Source organism: Mytilus galloprovincialis, chromosome 1 (genome assembly GCF_965363235.1).
Source record: "Mytilus galloprovincialis chromosome 1, xbMytGall1.hap1.1, whole genome shotgun sequence".
NCBI lineage: Eukaryota > Metazoa > Mollusca > Bivalvia > Mytilida > Mytilidae > Mytilus > Mytilus galloprovincialis.
Genome location: NC_134838.1, coordinates 73668664 through 73686428, shown reverse-complemented (window position 1 = coordinate 73686428; position 17765 = coordinate 73668664). Strand labels below are relative to the sequence as shown.

Here is a 17765-nt window from a genome sequence, read left to right as displayed (position 1 = left end):
CAGTATAATTTACGATCATTTTTTGTTATATTTCTTGCATTATCTATATTTTTTTGAATTCGTAAACTTGTCTGGATAGTACGGTTGGGATTAGTTTTAAATTATCTTCTTACCTGTATGAATAATCAATCATAGAAATGATCTAAGGTAGAACCGTCAGACAATGTAGTATATGTCTGAACTGTGCAGCTCGGGATTTCAAAAAACAGATACTCATTTCGCAATAAATCTGATAAAAAGTACTCGTAACTCAAGAAAATGTCATTGAAAAGATCCTCTGCTCTACAATAGTACTTTCAAAATGTTGTCCATGGTAAACATCTCAAAATCTGTTCTACATTAAAATTGTCAGAATCAGTTCTATGTTAGAACTGTTGTCAGGTATTGTAGAATGCCAATATATCTTCCTGGTTAGATCTGTCCGTATTAAGTACTACTTATAAGCTGTCAGAATACGCTCTACAATACATTGGCGGATCCAGGGGGTGGGGGCGGGGGTTGGAACCCCCCTTTTTTGACGATCAATGCATTTGAATGGGAGCATATAGTTGGAACACCCCCCCCCCTTTTTTTACTCTGGGTTGGGAACCCCCCCCTTTTTTTTTAAATGACTGAATCCGCCCTTGACAATATCAGGGTAGAACTGTCGGATACGTTATGGGTATAATGTTTTTTAAATAAAATAATTTGTTATAAGGGTAGAACTGTCAGAATCTAGTGTAGATCATTTTCTGTCAACAATGGCTTAAAATGTCTCAGGAGATTTGCTAATAAATCCTTACTGATTGCGAACAAAGTTGCAATGTTCATGGCCATGCTGTTGTCTGTTTTTATAAGACATAATTTGTGAGTGCCACTTTGGTATCTTCTCTCGATTTTTTAAACTGTATTACTTGGCCTTTGATCTCTTTTGTATTTTTAGCACACAAACTGTTCCGTTTCACGAAAAGATATGTTGTTTTTTGTTTTGTTTTGCTATTTTTTGTTATTTTTATTTTTTTTTTTTTTTTTGTTTAGCTTGTTTTGTCAAAATATACAAATAATCTCATTTAATTTTATATTCGTTTACTACGATACAAGTGATTTGTTTTTGTAATTAAATTTTCGTTCTATCTTAAAGATGCTCAAGATATTATTGAGTACATTTGAATCCTCAGCTTAAAATGTTGAAATATAATACTTAAAGTTTCAATATTAGTTTATTGTTTTATTCTTAAATTCATGCCTAGCTTTCGTTGCCAGCATATTATCTTAAACTCCATTCCGTCTCGATGAGAAAGAAGGAATAAAATAAGTGTACCGTGGTCCATATATTGTAAATCAATTATTAACAGAGACAAATCAAGGCAGCAAACACAAACTCGGGAATCGCATAAACTTCAAAAGGGGCGGGACCCGATGCGCCGACATGGTAAGTGTGTCCTGCTTTGTATGTAACATCCGCGATTCAAGCTCTCAGGCACAATGTTAAAATCAGGAATAGAACATAATGGGTTTAAATCACAGATCAGACTACTATGATGCTATCTTTAGATCTAAGAAAAAATATTCAACTTGTATTGTTTCAACATGTTACATGTAATTACTCTTGATTTTTTGAAAGATATATATATATTTATATATTGATATCATTGAGATTTCCTTTGTTATTGTCACTATTCATAAAAGGTTTTTGTATATAATATGTATATTCTCTATTTGATTACTATTTTTTAAATTATATATTTGTTTGTTTATACACATATTTTGTTAACCATGTTTATAAAATACACATTGTAATGTGTTTTTTTTTTTATCAAATAAAATACTTTGTCACTTTGTCACCTCTAAAGAATCGTTTTATTAGTTATCAGTTTTAACTTTTCTGTAAATGGAGTGTAAAAGCGTTAGAGCTTGGCATAAAGTTATAACACTAAGTCTTGATGACATCTTATCGTCAACCTCTCATATTTTCTCTTTGGTTTGTGACTTGTATCTTTGTTGAGTTTTTTTCGTCGATCCATTCATCGTAAAATATTCCTATTGTTAAATTGCAGATACTGTATCCTTGTATAGGCAAATGAAGTTGTCTGTCATATACGAAAATCGGTAAAGATCCTCTGAGATTCTACCACGTGCACGTTTGCAGTGCATTACACCTATCAGTGGAAAAACTTGTGCCAATATCATAATTATTCATAGTTGTAGGTCTCCTCTTTGAGGAAACGAAACTGAATATAGCATTGTATTGTCTAGTGATAAAAGAAAACAAATTTATCCTTATGAGCTGCTTACAAACGTATTATCGACAATTATTCAAGTAAAACAAAACGTTTCAAAATGAATGCAAAAACCATGTCTGCAAACGTCGAAGCGGATTGTAATTGCATAACATGTATCCGTCATAAAGTATACGATTGATCGTATCAAAGAATCGCTCTCACTAAAAAAGAATATATTTAATACAGTAACCCTTTTGACATGGCTAATATCTGCTGAAACCACTGGCTTCCAAAACTAAAATATTTTATTTTAAAATGATAGGTACTTTGTTTACCTAACCTAGTCTCTATTTGTATCTCTTTTTCTTTTACACATCACCATCTATGTTATGATTTGATATTGTTATATGCTGGTTCATATGTATGTTTTTTAATTCTAGAGTCATATTCAAAACAGTGTGGCTGTTGCCATTCCCAGTAAACACACGACGTACTCCCGACGTCGGTTAATGGTCGTCTGAACGTCATGTCGTGAGTTTACGTCGTACCAACGTTGTGGGAACGTAAAAATCCAACGTTGGATGCAGACGTACAGACGACGTTATGAAATTACGTCGGATTCACGTAAATTTAGTACCTTGTCAGGACGTAACATTTTATTACGTTGTGACAACGTGCTTATAACTGTCATAATCCGACGTAACATTTTGTTACGTCGTATCGACATTATAAGAACGTAGTGAATACATTGTAAAAATCTGGTTTTATGGGACGAATTTTTGGGGTATGTCATAATGAGTATTCCTGGATATATCAATCATTCACCTTCACTAGAATATATTTACGATTTTTTCGATTTAAAAAAAAAAATCCCCCTTTTTTCCCGCAGACATAATTTGCATCAAGATGTCAAAGAAAATATTACAAATCCAATTTTAATGTTCTAATATATGTATTTTGTATGAATATTTATTGTTTATTATATCATTAAAATTTTGTCATCATTTATCACTTGGATTTCATAATCGTTTTTCACGATTTGATTAGTGTAACGTTCAGCAGTACTCGGGTTTTACCGCTGCATCCTATGAAAAGTCTGAGCATGCGCACTGTTGCCGCTTGATTTTTGAAAACAGTGAGGAATTGGCAGTGGAAATTTAGCTTGATCCAGATTCCAGAACAAAGAAAAAGGTAAAATAATGATTGCACATTACACCAAATAGGTTCTCCATGATAAAAACAAGTTTGATTGATGAAAATAAAACAGCTGTTACCGTGTTGGGCGCCTCTTTCAAGTCGGTTATACGTGATCGTGTTGAAATATGATACTTTTTCTTATACTGTCAATATATTGCACTGATACAAGATATTTTAGCCATGATGTGTGTTATTTGAATCCATTTATCAAATTTCGTGATTAACTTGTGTTGTTTCTGAAGATATATGCAATTAAAAATAAGTAAAAACTGTAGAAAGTAAAAAAAAGGGGGAGGGGTGCACAGCCACAAGTACTTGTTTTCTATCTGTGACAAGAGCTACTATCCCTATATATTAAGGCTACAAGTGTCTGCTCTGTTATTCTTTGATAATCATTGAAGCATAAAAGTCTTATCCATGTTATCAATATCAGAAAATGTGAAGCTAAACATCTCAGCACTTTAGATATTTGGGTCCATTACAAACTCCGCACATTTCAAACTTGGCATATTACCAACCCGGCCTATTAATGATAATGCTGCATATATCACTGGGGGTCGTCGCTAACATGCATGAAATATTTGCCACTGGATGTTGAGCAACAAACGATCAATCATTGTATCACTGGGTCTGACATCGAAATAGACAATTGTGCCAATAAAGATGTTGTAAAATATAGGCGTCACAGAAAAAAATTAAGATAGCCATCACGGTTGTCGCAATAGGATTAGGTCGTTGTAGGAAGGCGTCCCAGAAAAAAATAAAAAAACAGCCTTCCAAGTCTTGAAAGTGTCATAATGATTTAGACTAGGATCTAGCCTTGAAAGTTGGGTAAAATTTTCTTGTTTTCAGGGTAAAACCCAGTTTACAGGTGTTAAAACAGTACATAGGGACATCTTTTTTGCTGTACAATTTATAATATGAAATCTACATGTTTATCAATGACGAGCTACATGTACAATCACTAAATATGTGATCAGAAACCATGTTGTAATCAATCATAAGGCCACGGTTTTTTTATTTGTTGGTTTACGGATCCGCCGACCCGATTTTTCCGATTTTCAGAATAAAAATAAAATTGACTTTTCATGCTTTTTTTTATTCCCGCCGACCCTTATCAATGCAGTATCCCTGAAAAATAATTAAAATTTTCTTTTTTATAAAATGAAATGCATTAATCATTAACAAAGTTGATAACACTCTCTGTTGTGAAAAATAAAGCTTCCAATTTACGTTTCTAAAAATAGACAAGTCAATTATAACTGACCTTGAAATGTCTTTTGCGCAAATAATTTTGCGGAACGAAACCTGTGTTGAAAACCTATTACAAAATAAGTTCGTTTCCCTTATTTGTCATCAGTCCGTAAGATGCATCATCTCAGAGAAATAGACTTGTCCAAATGTTGACAGGTGGAATACATCAATTAAAGTACTGAATATTAACAAATCATTTGAAATTTTCTTGTTTCATATTATCAATCATTGGGATAAAAACCGGATTGCATGACAACTGATTAACCCGATATTGTCGTTTTTCCAGTGGACGAGTCTATTATGTTTTTCGACACATGTATTGAAACTTATTTTTGTACGACGTTTTTACATTTTTTTTCTTTGTCAGTTTTTGTGACTGAAGATCATTATTTACCAAGTTTTCTGGAATTGATTGAGAGCTACGGGAATCTGTTTTTCTTGTTTGTGAAATGACGATTTAATTTCGTCTTTGTCCGTGCAACCCCCCTTTTTTACAGGAAGCTATTAAACGATGTCATGCGATGTTCATGATCACTGATCAATAATATTTCATCGAACTAAATGTTAAGAAATGATGACAAAACAGCAAATAAGACAAACATTTTGTGAAGTAAGGTGAAATATATATTTATCTTGCATATTTTTCTGTTTTGAAAGATTTTTTTTTTTTTTTTTCCGACCGACCGACCCGACTTTTTTATGAGAAAAATCCGTAAACCAACAAATTAAAAAACCGTGGCCTAAAACATATGAATTTTGGAATGCATTTAAATTTGTCACTTTGTTCTCCTAAAGATTTGTTGGACTAACATTTTTTTTATATAAATAAGGCGGTGAATTTTCTCGTTTGAATTGTTTCACATTGTCATTTCGGGCCTTTCATAGCTGGCTATGCGGTATGGGCTTTGCACATTGTTGAAGGCAGTACGGTTACCTATAAATGTTAATTTCTGTGTCATTTTGGTCTCTTGTAAAGAGTTATCTCATTGGCAATCATACCACATCTTCTTTTTTATATGAAACAGACAGAAGAATATAAAAGATAATTGAACGTATTTTTATTTATTTTTCCAGAGTCTTGTATATAAATCCACAGATCCAATGTGTCTGAGGTTGAGGAAATCATTGCAGTAACCATGTAACAGTTAAGCATGCACCAGCTCAAGAATTTGGACCAAGATTTAAAAAAGGTAAACATCAGTTGATCAGCTCTTTTTCTGTCCTCCTTAACTGAGTGATATAGTTTAACTCTTGTACTGTACGTACATACATGTACATTGAACTCAAAATTGGATTTTGTTATCTAACGTTTGCCTAAACCACATGTTATGCAACCAATACACAACGCTTATTATCATAAAACGCAGAGTTTGAATTTGGAGAGCATCTGCTTTACTGTTCTCTAGATATGTCCTTTAAATTAAGTTTGATAAGATCATTTGTGGCTCATGGACACATTCTTCTTATATTAATTTCATTTATCAAATTATAATTTGTTGATTTTATAGATTGCGTTCATTGGCATATACTATGAGGTCTTGTTGTATCGATGTACATGCTAAATTTATTAAGGTAGAATCCTTTGCATATCTTAAATTAATTGAAAAATGACAATATTGTGAAACCAAACTTCCTTTATTAATTATTTGTAGAATAACCACTGGTTGCTCCAGAAAATATTATGTCCCCTCTCCCCCAGGGAAAGCTCTTTTCTTAAATTTTATTTGGGGGTGGTTGTGTATGAAATACCAAAATGCAAAGGAAGTGTTGTTCTTATTAATTTTTAATTCTGTCGGTGCTGGAATTTTTTTTTTAAAAAGGGCTTAGGGCTGTCCCTTAGGGGCGGACATAGTATTTTCTGGAACAGACATAATTTCATTAACACATGTTCAATTTAACAACAAATTTATTTTTTAAATAAGAACGAAGGTTAATCATAAGTTATGAATAATTATATACTGTTGAAATTGTGTTAAATTTCTAACATACATCATCAAAATGTGTATAATTGGCAAAGATACAAACATCTCAGTAACAACATAAAATAATTATGAATCTGCAGTTTATTATAGGACCAGCAATAGAAAAAATATTGATTATGTGTAAACACAGGATAATTTTTAAGAACTGCTGTAATTCATAAGTTGGGATCAATTTATTTTTTTGTATTTTATAATTTATGATTTTTTTTTCAGAGATCTGAAACCAACACAAGACCAGCTGGGTCAATATTCCTAATGCACCTCCAAATGAGGAACTAATGCGCCATCAAATGAGGAACACAAAAGTTGTGTGTAAACAAAAATTGTCTCTGTAGTGATATTGAACATGTTTCATTTTTAACAAGTGACTGAGCTTTACCATTTGTGTTGATCTGGAAAGTAGAGGATCATAGTATAAATATGTAAAAACTATGGAGTTTTTTAATGTATTCAAAGTTTTAAATTTTCAAAGAAATTGTTGTGTGAAAAAAAATCGCACTTCGTATTCCGAAAATTTAACCACATATATGTGAAAATGTTTTAGCTTCGAAACAAGCCATCCTACATATCCAGTGTACTATATTGACTGAGCTAGAGTAGAAAACATTACCAATACCAACTACGTGTATGCAGAAACAATTGTGCAAATTGCCCAGCTGATTAGAGGGCAGAAAACCAACATTTGGAATGACATGTACAATGTATACAACCAACACAAGACTAAAATTTGGAATAAAAAATAAAAATTCAGAAACAAACTATTATTTTTTTTATTGGTTCATGTAGCTACATGTACATTGTAAGAAAAAAGAAGTCTAAACTGTTGGATAGGTTTTGGTCTCTTGTGGACAGTTGTCTCATTGGCAATCATACCACATCTTCTTTTTTATACTCTCTCTAGTTGGTCAAAGGAAAAAAGCAATAGTTAGTTGAATTGAATTTCAGGTATTTTCTTCATTTGGGATATTTTTAGAAGTGTGTATGAATTGTGTAGAATTGTGTAGAATATATATATTTATAAATTAGACAGTCAGATTTTGGGCCGATTTTCCTAGCTTGTAATCGTGTAGTGAATCCAGCTGAATGCATTTTAAGTAAATATTAAGGTAAATATGGTAGTTTGTTGTATTTCTGAATAATTCATTAAAAATGGTTTTCCGTCGTCAAAGTGAAACCTTCATTCTAGAATTTCTGCCATCATAGTGAAATCTGAGTTCTAGGCCACTGAAACACTAAACATTCACAATTTGAAGCACTTACCAAGATGTCATGTTGAAGGCTGTACATGTACCTATAATTGCTAACATCATCAATATTTGATTTTAGGATAGAGAGTTGTCTTATTGGCCATCATACAAAATTTCTTTTTTTGAAAAGTATTATGTGTTAAAAGAAAGAAAAGTTGCAAATTTGTTAAATGGAAATGTGTAATTCTTGTACTTCAGTATTGCAAAAGTTAAAAACTTAAGACTTTATAAACCTTAAACAACTATTTTTGGGAAAACTAGACATTTATACATTTCACACTGAAACCTGCCAAAGATTAATAAAAACCAACTTTTTGACAATTTCATATACAGCTGGCAGTTTGGAAATAGAGTACATATAAACAATTGTCCATCTTTCCCACATAGAAAAATTTACACCTTAAAACGGGTCAAAAGAAAAAACAAAGACCCTGTTTACATACTTCTTCAATGGAATTGCATTGATTTTATCAATTAAATGAGGACAAGGGACATTTATAGTTGTGCTGTGACGTTGTTACAACGTTTTATGATGGTAATAAATTACGTCACAAATTACGTTGTGTCAACGTTGTGTGGATGGTTGTCAGCACGTGCCTTGGAGTTCACAAAATTACGTTGTACCAACGTAATTTTACTACGTTGTCACAACGATAGTATAACGTTGTCACAACGTAATGTCGACGTTGGATTGTTTACTGGGTTGATTGACGACCTAAAGTATCCCATTGACTGGGACAGATTATGTGAACGTTTGTCTGTAACGACCACTGCTCACTACTTACTTATTATAGAATTTAAACTGTGGGGTCACCAAAGGTTCTTAACGCCTTTAATAATAAAATAAATCGAAAAACTAATCAGGAATAACCTTTATGTTTTGATTTATATTATTGATATAAATCAAAACATCGTGTTATTCCTGATGAATTTTTCGAATAACTTTATTTAGGTGTTGAGAACCTTTGGTGACCCCACAGTTTAAGTGTCTTTAACAAGTAAGTAGTGAACAGTGGTCGTTACAGACAAACGTTCACATAATCTGTCCCAGTCAATGGGATAATTTAGGTCGTCAATCAATGGCCATAGCCACACTGTTTTGAATATGATAGTAGGTGTATGTTCATTAATAGTTATCCCACAAGGACGCGGTGTGTCAGTGCAAGATCACCCCGATGGCCGGAGGCCAGACGGTGATCTAACACTGACACACCAAGTCCGAATGGGATAACTATTTTACATCCCAGCTGTTTTAGATTAGACGGAAAACCATTTACAGTTCATAAAATCTACTTAAGAATGCCACACAACCATTATAATATATTTTATATATTACGATATAATGTATACCCTTAATGACCCTCAAACACGATGAATAGATATCAAATAATGTCAACTCGCCCCACTTGCCAATCGGCCCACATTATATCGCCACTTTATAAAAAAAATCGCCCCTCTCTTGTTTACCTACTCGCCCAACTTTTGAAAAAGTGTAAAATCGAATTGAACAATCAGTCTGAAAACTCACTTATTCATGTTATTAACGAAAAAGGTTTAAACACCACTGAATAAAGTTTGACAACTCGCCCCACTTATAAAAAGATCTTGCTTCCTTTAATTATGTCAAATTACTATTCATTCGTATCCACTCGTCCTGGTGTAGTGGTATGTGTCGTGGCTTGATATGCTAAAGGTCTTGAGTTCGAATCCCAGCATATACACTGGATTTTTTATGCTCCACCTACGATAGTAGAGGGGCATTATGTTTTCTAGTCTGTGGCTCCGTTCGTCCGTCCGTCCGTCCGTCTGTGGTTCCGTTCGTCCGTCCAGGTTAAAGTTTTTGGTCAAGGTAGTTTTTGATGAAGCTGAAGTCCAATCAACTTGAAACTTAGTATACTTGTTGCTTATGAGATGATCTTTCTAATTTTAATGCCAAATTAGATAATTACCCAATTTCACGGTCCATGGAACATGGAAAAGGATAGTGCGAGTGGGGCATCCGTGTACTTTGGACACATTCTTGTTCTACGTGGATTTTGATAGTCTTTTCCGTATAATTAATTATAAGTTTTATAGTGGTTTTGACATTCCCGCCAAAATGTTACAGAACAAAGGAAAGCATGCATAACAAAGAAACTCAAACTAGGGTGATCTGGTAGGGGTGATCCGGCTCAGATCACCCCTGTTAGACCAAAGGAGCTGGGGTGTAATCATGGTTGTTTGAACAAATATATTTCAAAAGAACAAAATCCTTGTGAGTTGTAATGAATGCTGTAAGTAAGACATATTTTTTCTTTCTTTCTTTGTCTTTCTTTTTTTCCAAATCTCTGTCATTTTTCCTCTTCTTTTTCAAATATACGGATATCTTATAAATATATACATTTCAAAAATAAATAGACAAATTAGTACTAACAAAATTAGTATAAACTACTAATGCTTAACAAAGCCGGGATATTACGGTACCGGTATTTTCTGTATTCAACTAACAAATGTTAAGATTATCAATAGAATTAATATAAATTGAAAAAATCTGCCTCGGAAAAAACTTTAAAAGTTTTACGAAGGTGATTATGCAATGTCTTTTGAACGGACGCACGGAGTCGAGCGATAACTAAACACGATTTCGACGTTGGCGATGCCGGAAATAATCCTTCAACCCAAAGACAATTATTACGACAGATAAAAATACATTTGTATTCCACGGCCGACACTCGGCTAACCGAGAGATTGGTCGGTTAAGGCAGCAACCATTTGATTTTCTGGGGGGGGGGGGGGGGGGGCTATGGTTTGATTTCAGTTTTTAGAGAAAAAAATAATTTGTTTTTTATTCTGAGAAAAAAAAATGATTGTTTCACCCTCAGCTGCCACTATATGTAATGCTAAAATGGAAAGAAAAAAATTGTTTTCGACTTGTCACGAAAAAAATATTTGTCAAGAAAAAAAAAACACCTGTAAAAATATTTCATAGTCTGCGCAGTTTTCAGTAAAACTTAAAGGCGTCGCGCAAGTATGTAGTATTTATGCTTATACATTGTACGCATAGATTTTTTTTTAATAAAAGGCGAAACAAACAATTTAAGATAGCATTTAAAGGACACAAAATAGCACTTTGGTTCTAAAAAATAAATTGACATTAGTAAAAATTTCATAATTGTAATATAACGTGAATAATACCACGTTTTAGTAAAAATTATGGGGATAAAGTCGATGTTAATGGGTTGGACAATTGAAATTGTGTCAGTCAAGAGTTATTTAGCCACGACAATAGTTTTTCTACCTTTATATTTTTCAAATGAAAACGTTAAGAATGAGATGTTCTTGAGTAAAAAAAAATATGACAAAACGGTGCAAGAGTTTTCTTCTAGTTAGAGCATTTTTATTTTGTCTTTCTTTGCATTTTATTGAAGGATGTATCACTTCAATATAGCGTGATATGGATTGGCCGCTGGAATATGCATGAATTTATTATTAACGTTTTCAATCAGCCTTAATTTTTGTGTCTTTTCAAAGTATCACGTTCTCAAATCCGACTGAAAGTGTCTTTCTAATACAACACAGGGTACATATAATGTGTTGTCGTTCTCATTACGAATTATATTTGTCACTGGACGTTAAACCCTAATTCGTCAGCATCATCCAATTGGTTCTTTTCTTCTATTACTTAATCATAATTATGTTGTTAACAAATCATTCTAAAAAAGTAAATGGAAAGGAACGAATGCAGCTACATTTGGTTATCTTAAGTTTTAATTAATTTAATTCCGTTTAGTTCCTTTCTACATTTATATATAAGCGCAGAGATTAACTGCAGTTGTCCGCGTGTAAAATTCTAGCATTTGCCACCATTATGAGTTAATCGCAATCCGTTACTGCTTCAACACCCAGGTCTTTTACTCTCTTTTTTAGCAATGCATCACTCTCAACTGTCCTTATCTATTATTCTATATTCTGCGTCTCCATCCAGATTCTCGTGTATACCATGAGGGTCCAGATTGGGGTTGTTGTTTATTTCTGTATTCTTTAAATTGTTATGCCACTTTTCTCTACATTGTATTTATCTTACTCATTATTCTTTCTCTATTCTTTATATTTTAGCATCCCAATATATTTTACTTACTATTTTTAGTAACATTACGACGTTTATCTCTGATTTATATACTTGTTACCAATGAAGATGACAAATTGGTGTCATTCATGACAATTAAACAAAATCAACATGATATATGCGACCATTCTTGGATGAAATCATTATTACTTTAATACTACCCTTTTTAAAACCATTCTTATCAATTTTCAAATTCCATTGTCTAAATTGTTCGTTGTTCATGTGTTGTTTCCGTATATTTTATTTTTCATTGCTCATGTGTTGTTTCCGTACATTTTAGACGCTCGGCTTGAGTCTACCCATTTGATATGATAATACCCATATGGTAGCACTCCACAGTTAGAAAATAAAATTAAAAATGAGCCACAAAATGTTTTATCATCTCCTATTCCTGGATTTCTAATATATTTACTAAACGGTTTGTGTTGTACATCATGCAGGGCCGTAACTAGCCTTTTTTAATATTGAGGCAAAATATATTCGCCGAGCGTAATGAGGCGAAAAAATTTTGGCGAGAGGTCTGGGGGTCGCTTAAGGCCCCCAGAAGTTCTGAGAAAAATAACGCAAGATCGTGCATTCTGAGCGTTTTCCGAACCCTTTCTTACATTGAAACTCAATTAATTTCAAGCTATTTTTTTCGACAATATTCTTGTCTCAAAGCAAAAGCATAGATTCATTGTAATTTAAGACTTTTAGGTTTTACGGGGACAACATTAAAAGTAGACCTATATGTAGGATAAAGCAAAAACCGAAATTCTCATAATCATTATGTCTGTCTGTTGTTGTCTTGTTTTTGTGCTTAATTCGGACTTTGGTGATTTTTTTATGACTATATTTAAATATAGTGACAGTGCAGTATTATATTTTAGGAACTAGTACTGCTTAAGTCGACACTAAGGACCATCTTGACCTTGTTTTACGGTATTAATGATTCTTTTATTGTTGAAGACCTCCATCAACTATCAAGATGAAGAATAGGAAAAAAAGCTTTGGCCATTGATCATTTGTATTTTTTCTACGCATTGACCTTGTGTGAGATAAGGTCCTGTGCACGTTTATTGCATATTCTTTTATTTTCTGTTTAAGAGTCTGAACACAACTTCATGCAAGTTTAATCCTTCAATGTAAAAGGTCATATGGCAATACATTGACTTTTTTTAAAGATGATTTGATACCAGGAAATTGGAGGTCTTACTTTAATTTAAACCATGTCAGCTATCTACTTTTATCTACAAAAAAAGAGCCAGTTTTGTATTCTTTGATATCATGTTCAATTCTCCATGCAGAAACGACAATTTTTGTTTATGTCCAGTAGCATCGTATATTCTTAAAATAGTTTCTCGTACAATGTCTGGACATCGGTGGACATGCAACATGGCACTTGACAACCACAGTTTACAAATGAAAATCAACACTCTGCAGACTATAGTTATAAAGTATGACAATAAATGAACACAAAATAAACCCGGGACACAGAAGTACAAACAATAGACCATCAACACTGAAAACTAAAAGTAAAATAGAAACATGGATCACGAAAAACATGCAGGGGCGACATCAGAAAGACTTGCAAGACACTTCTCCGTGAAAACAATTCAGGTTGATATGAAGACAATCTTGTTTCAGTTTTTTTTTTTTTTTTTGGAAATTTCCAACATGAGGCCACATTTGCCTCAATGTAGTTACGGCCCTGAGTCATGTGCATATGAATGTAATCAGTATCTTCCATAGATTTGATTTTCAAAAATTAAAAGGGTGAAAAATAATTCCTTTTAAGTATTCATGGCAACATTCTGTTTTACCATAAAATATTGCAAAAAGGGGTGAACATGTCACATATCCCCCAAATTTGGATCAAAATAGAATTTCAATGCCTTTGAGTGATACCTTTTTAGAAACTGTTTACATTAATCTTCCTAATGATCAAATAAAAATGGGTGTCTTTCGCCTCATTTTTTCGTAAAATCTAATCACACAGTTCGTGCGACAAAAAGTTACAAAAACACATTACAATAATTGCCGGAAAATGTATGGTATGGACATACAAATACGGACTGTCATACAGAAAACTACGGAAGCGTACGTATTAGCGCCACACATTCTTTTTTAAAATTTTTCTTACTATCTTTGCGTTATTACACAAAGGTTTGCGTATTTGCGATATAAAGCAAGCCTTTGCGAAATAAACATATGCGTAATAACGCAAACATTTGTTTTATATTATTTCTTATTCAAGATTGCAAAGTAAAATGCTTAAATGATTAGAACATATCATGGACTAATATAATGACAACATAATATAAGAAGATGTGCCATGAGAGCCAATAAGAAAACTCTCCATCTAAGTCACTATTCGTAAAAGTAAACTATCATAGGCCAAAGTACGGTCTTCAACACGGAGCATTGGCTCACACCGAACAGCAAACTATAAAAGCCCCCCAAAAACGATATCCATACAATACTAGTATATATATATTACAAAGAAAATTGAGTAATTTGAGGTTAAACCGAAGAAAAAAAATCAACCCTGCTAATATAGCTATAACCGAATAAAAAGATACTTCCAAAGTAAGCTTTCGTTTGAGAACGGTGTAAAGTTGGTTAGATTCAAACTACCCTTTGGCAATAAATATATAGAATGAAGATGTTTTATTAATAAAATTATGTTTTCTCCATAAATTGCTACCCAAGCATCTAAAAAATACTTGGAAGTTTCACAATTGTTTGACATTATTTTTGATCTTTCAATTTAAATAAGCCTTTATACCATACTATATTTATTTTCTTGTTAAATTATATACTTTTCTGATGCACAAATCAGTCTTTATTTATGTATAATTGCACTTCATGTATTCCATTAATCCTATGAATATTTATTATAATGATTTGGCCTTGTATGTATGTTTCTCTTTTTATCTACTAGTAAATCACAACCGAAATGAATGACAGACGGACATATATACAAAACTTAAGAAAAAATTGAAATCAAGATATTTGCGATATATCTCAAATGTTTGCGTTATAACGCAAAGATAGGAAGAAGAAAAAATGTGTGGCGCTAATACGCTTTCGTAGAAAACTGCCTATATTACATACATTACATAATCTTGATGTTCATATAAACCCAATACGAAGGCTATTTTAATACTCAGCTATCCAAAAATGAATTTTATTTCACACTAGCTCTTATATTTGAAAAATCCATAGCCAAAATGCAAAACCACACACCTAACAGTGGAGTGCTACCTATAGCAATTCATTTATTGCCAATTGTAACTCTTAGGTTCAATCCACCCTTTTCTACATTAGAAAATGCCTGTACCAAGTCAGGAATATGACAGTTGTTATCCATTCGTTTGATGTGTTTGGACTTTTGATTTTGCCTTTTGATTTTTGATTTTCCTTTTTGAATTTTCCTCGGAGTTCAGTATTTTTGTGTTTTTACTTTTTTTCTTAACAGACCAATTAACAGACCGGGTTTTATACATCTGACCCATTAACAGACCAGGTTTTAAATAAAGATTGATTTATGTCACCAAAATACAGATTTTCGTATAGATTTTTCACATAATGATATCAATATAGTAAACAAACATAATGCCTGTATTTTTTCGATGTTCAAAATATTGCATACAAGTAAATTCAACCAACATGTCATTTTGTGTACACTTTGTGTGTGTAAAATGTGTATAAATTTATTGATGAGTAACTCGCCTTTTCATTTTATAGATCGTACATCGAAGCTAGAAAAATAATGATTACACCACTGGATTCAGTACATTGAATTGCTTAGTTAGACATGAATAATTTTTATGATAAAATATATTTAAAAAGATATGCAATGAAACATGCTGAACTTTCAATGATTTTCTCGATAACACCTGATTAACAGACTTTAGCCAACCCGATTAACAGACCAACCGCCGATATAGCCGCATACTCAATATACATGTAGATTAACCGACCAATCCCTCGGTTAGCCGAGTGTCGGCCGTGTATTTACTGGCAACCAAGGTTTAAGGTTTGATACACTGCTAGACTTTTTTCCCTGATGAGTCCCACTATTTAGTAAAGCTCCGATACCTAATATAGCATAAACAACATGTTAAAATAAGCAGGTGGGAAACGAGAATATACCAAGTGGCAAAAGTCAAATGTCAGTTTTTGGATGATCGCATAATGTATAATGCTATACATTACAAATAAATTTAATTTAGATTCATTTAATTATTAAAGTACAACTGTATTTATTGGTTTCTTGGCGGATATACTTGTGTATTGATATCTTTAAAAGTACACAAGAATACTTTTATCTTCCATAATTGTGTCAGCTTCCGGAAAATACTCGAATATAAATCTTTCGTTTCTTAAATCTATCATACAATCAATACTCATGTTATAATGTAATGAAGAATTGCGGATTCAATTACACTTACTTTTGTTCATAAATAATGCATCCTCTTATTGGTCTCAATAGTTATATTGACACTTAAATGCCTTTGGTTTATTCACAGACATATGAAATCAGATAGTCAATAAATGTGGCTATCAAAGCAATATTAGCTTTAAAATATAATCATTGACATGAACCGCTTTGTCAGGTACTCATTTACTCACAGTTCCACTTTCAGAGTTTTTGGGACTCAAAGTTTATTTGATGGTATATACAATGAGGACAATATCTCTCCTTGAGTAAAGAGTGCAACGGTTGGATTTCTTTTCGGTATAAATGCAAAAAATATCAAAAACAGGAAAAGCAAAAGAAATTTGGTCCTAACACTGAACATCGCATGAAAACACACAAAGCTGAGATAAAATGTTCAGTTAAAAGTTTCTAGTTTTCCTTTGTCGGGTTCCGAGACTTTTTGGATGTCAGAAAGTTCTGTATGAACTTTTTCACACACGAATGTGTCAATTGCGCAACACAATGCTTCCAAACACTCAATAATGCATTAGAATCAGTTATCACGTACATGTATTAAATTAATAAGAAGAAAATGTAACCAGATATTATCTAGATTGACAATTAAACGATTGTTTGTTACCCATATAGCAAAAGGTCAGCAAATAAGCACAAAAGTCCCTTTATTCAATGTTAATGCCATTTTAAATTTTACGGCGTTTGGTAAATTTGTTTTTCTTCAGAAATGTAATATGTTGAATGTAACGACTTCTATATTTTTTGAAGCGTAAGCTTAAATGTGAAGTTAGTCATTAATATCATATAAAATTAAAACGATATAATATTAAATATATTTGTCGAACGTAAATACATGTAGATGAAATGTCCTAGCGGGATATTTGCTAAAAGTAACTGTCGAGAAAGAGAGAAAATGTATTGTCAGGACTATTTTCTCACAAATACTTTTCATGAATATCCGTTTTCTACCATTGCACACTAATGGAACCGGCCAAGTTAGTTTTATTTCATTATGATTATTTCGAACTTGGGAATTTCAAAAGATTGTCAGACTAAATTACATACGATTAAACGCCCCAATGAGGTATAATAGGCATCAACGTTTAGACAGAAAATAGGACAGAAAGAGATAACAAGATATATCCATGTGCTTATACAACGGCGGTATTGAAATATGGATGTTATCACGGTATCACCTCAGAGCACTAAAGTTCATACATGTTATTGTCGGGGTGCATGTACGTGTCCTTTAATATTCAAGATTGCTTAATATTGTTTTGTTGACACCTGTTTGTTCTTTCGATGTTCTTCTTTTAGATATGTTTCGTTTATTGTTCTCGTCTTTTTATTTTCTTTTAA

General features: G+C 32.6%; 1 long non-coding RNA gene across 1 annotated transcript; it reads left to right on the top strand.

Moving 5' to 3' along the window:
- Window positions 1-3285: 3285 nt before the first annotated feature.
- On the top strand, window positions 3286-6932 carry LOC143083457 (uncharacterized). Its single transcript, XR_012980715.1, has 3 exons — window positions 3286-3392; window positions 5727-5842; window positions 6848-6932. It is a non-coding gene; the product is annotated as an uncharacterized LOC143083457 (long non-coding RNA).
- Window positions 6933-17765: the final 10833 nt, after the last annotated feature.